The following is a 3,245-nucleotide window of genomic DNA, read 5'->3' as shown; positions in this document are numbered from 1 at the left end:
GGCCAATTATTTTCTGAGTCTAGCAAGAACGAAGGCCCACCGAACCAAATGGACGTTGTAAGCTCCTCTACGTCACATCCTCGGGACACTATATCTGCTGGGTTGACTTTCGTGGGAACGTGTCTCCAATTTGCTTTCTCCGACCACTCCTGAATATCTGCAACCCGGTTCGAAACAAAAACCGACAACGACGAGGGATGGGTTTTAATCCAGTGTAAAGTGATCTCGGAGTCTGTCCACAGGAAAACATTCTCAATGGGAGAATTTAGCAATGGCCTGACACGATTATAGAGATCTGCTAAAAGGTGAGCTGCACACAGCTCAAGGCGAGGCAAAGTTTTCGTCTTGAGGGGAGCTACTTTCGATTTGGCGGTCAATAAAGACACTTTCAAACCTTCAGCAGTTTGAGTCCGAATGTAGATGCACGCTCCATACGCTCGCATGGAAGCGTCAGCGAAACCATGTATTTGAATCGGGACTTGTGGATCTGTGTTGACGAATCGCGATACCTTAATTTTAGGCAGCTGCAGAAGCGTCGCTTTAAACGTCTCCCACGACGTGAGCAACTGCATCGGTAGCGACTCGTCCCAATCTAATTTTCGAAGCCACAGTTCCTGCAACAACATCTTTGCCTTTGTGACCAAAGGACACAAGAGGCCAAGTGGGTCGAAAAGTCGAGCAGTCACCGACAAAATATTTCGTTTTGTCGCGCGAAGATCCAGGAAAGAGTCATCCAACCGAAATTGAAAGTAATCTTTAACCGGTAACCAAACCACGCCAAGGGTCTTGGTTACGTCTGAGTCTGCCATAAGTGGCATTACAGCGCTATCAGATGCGGATAACTCTGGGCAGTTTGAAAACCACTTTGCCAATTCAAAGCCTGCCTCTTGCAAGACCTGAGAAACTTCGTCTCGAAGGCTTTGCAGGTCCTCAACGCATCCGGCGCCAGTCAACATATCGTCAACATAAAAATCATTCTGAATAACCTTTGCGGCTTTTGGATGAGTTGCTTGCGCCATCTCTCCTAGCCGCATTAAACACCGAATCGCCAAAAAGGGTGCTGGCGAAGTTCCATATGTAACGGTGTTCAACTTAAAGATTTTCAGGGACTCAGAAGGATCTCGTCTCCATACTATGAGCTGGAAGTTACGATCAGCTTCGTCCACCATCACTTGGCGATACATCTTTTTGACGTCGGCCGCAAGGGCAAACTTATGCAATCTAAACCGAAGCAGAGTCGAGTACAGCTCCTCTTGAATAGTTGGGCCTACCATCAAGATGTCATTCAACGCTACCTGCGTAGAAGTACGGCTCGATGCATCGAAAACTACTCTCAACTTAGTTGAAGTACTTTGTGGCCGTAAAACGCATTGGTGCGGAATGAAATAGTGCGGAGTATTCGGAATTTTGTCATTGGTGGAAGACATGTGGCCCAGTGAAACATATTCCTCCATGAATTCAATATACATCTTCTTCAGCGAAGGGTCCTTTGACAATTTCCTTTCTAGCGACAAAAATCTACGTTTCGCAACTTCGTATGACGAACCAAGAGTATTTGGGTCAGATTTAAACGGCAAACGAACCGAAAATCTACCGGACGACAATCTTTGAGTATTTTTCTCAAAGTGTTGTTGACAGAGTTGTTGCTCAGGAGTATGGACTTTAGCCTTGGGCGGCAAGTCCTCCACAGACCAAAATTTCTGCAGGGTTGTGTCAATTGACTCCAACGCTTCCTCCTGGCAGCTGAGATGTACCATTTTTTCAGCGTTTTTATTATTTTCAGAGGCACATCTGCCTGACACTATCCAGCCGAGAACTGTCTTTTGTAGGATGGGGAATTCAGGCCCCTGCTTTATCTGGCCAATAGATAAAAGTTCAAAGAATGTTTCAGCGCCGATAAGCATATCTATTTTTTGGGGCTTGAAGAAGAATGGATCTGCCAACTGAATATTTTCAGGCACCCTCCACCCGCTGGTGTTCACCGCTTGATCCGGATGATAACCAGAAATATTTTTCATAATCCAAAAATCGGACGACAATTGGCTGTTCCCTATTCGCGACTTCACAATCGTGTGTATTTTTTTTGTGGCTTGGGCATTAGTTCCACCAATGCCTCGCAAGCTCATGCACACGTCCTCTCTTGTAATTTTGAGCCTCTGAGCGAGCTCGTCGGTTACAAAGTTTAATTGTGAACCAGAGTCGAGCAACGCTCGAGCTAATACAAACTCGCCGCTTTTTGTTTGGACGCTCACAACAGCAGTTGCAAGAATGACTCGATCCGATGCATTCGCATGCAAAACATGCGAAGTGGATGGAGACTCCTGCATGAGCGTGGGCTGAGAAGGAGGTGGCAACGCGAGATTTGTGTTTGGGGCATATATATGTAGCAAAGTGTGATGTGAGGAATTGCACACTCTACATCTGTTCGATTTGCATTTTTTGACCGTGTGACCCTTTCTTAAACAGTTAATGCATAAGGGTGCTCTTTTAGCGAAATCGAATCTTTGCTGAACTGTCAGGGCTGCGAAGGAAGCGCAGTTTCCAATCTGATGTTCAGCTGAGTTGCAATACATGCATTGAACAGAGTCGTTCCTGGCAGCGACAAACGAAAAACTCCTATTTCCATTCTTCTTAGGGTTAGATTGGGCCTGCTGAACAGTTTTGGGCTTGGAAGCCTCTTCTGCTACCATGTGTTGGTATCGCCTGTTGAGGGCCGCCTCACATTCGCTCCAAAGTGGAAGCGAAGTATAATCTAACTGTTCTTCCCATTTTCTTTTAGTTCCTGCATCGACCTTGCTCATTACCAGATGTATTAAAATGGCATTAGTAATGCGTCTATCATCCCCAATAGACAGCAAGGAGTCATACAAGGCTGTGACCGTGTCGATGAGGGTTCTCAAGGCTGTAGCTGAAGGCTGGGAAATTTTTTGCAAATTAAAAAGTGTCGATATGTTGTCAAAAAAAATAAGACAATCATTATCGTACACCCGCTTCAGGCTAGCAAGGGCTTTGGGATAATTTTCCGCAGTGACTTGGAAGGCCCTAACTGTTCCTAAAGCGTCTCCAGCTAAACACGAAATTAAATGATTGAATTTTTCAATATCGTGTAAAGTGTCATCTTTGTCAACGAAAGTTTCGAAAAGGCTTTATCTGGCCAATAGATAAAAGTTCAAAGAATGTTTCAGCGCCGATAAGCATATCTATTTTTTGGGGCTTGAAGAAGAATGGATCTGCCAACTGAATAT

This window comes from Drosophila gunungcola, unplaced genomic scaffold (genome assembly GCF_025200985.1).
Source record: "Drosophila gunungcola strain Sukarami unplaced genomic scaffold, Dgunungcola_SK_2 000112F, whole genome shotgun sequence".
NCBI lineage: Eukaryota > Metazoa > Arthropoda > Insecta > Diptera > Drosophilidae > Drosophila > Drosophila gunungcola.
Note: the sequence above shows the minus strand (reverse complement) of the source record.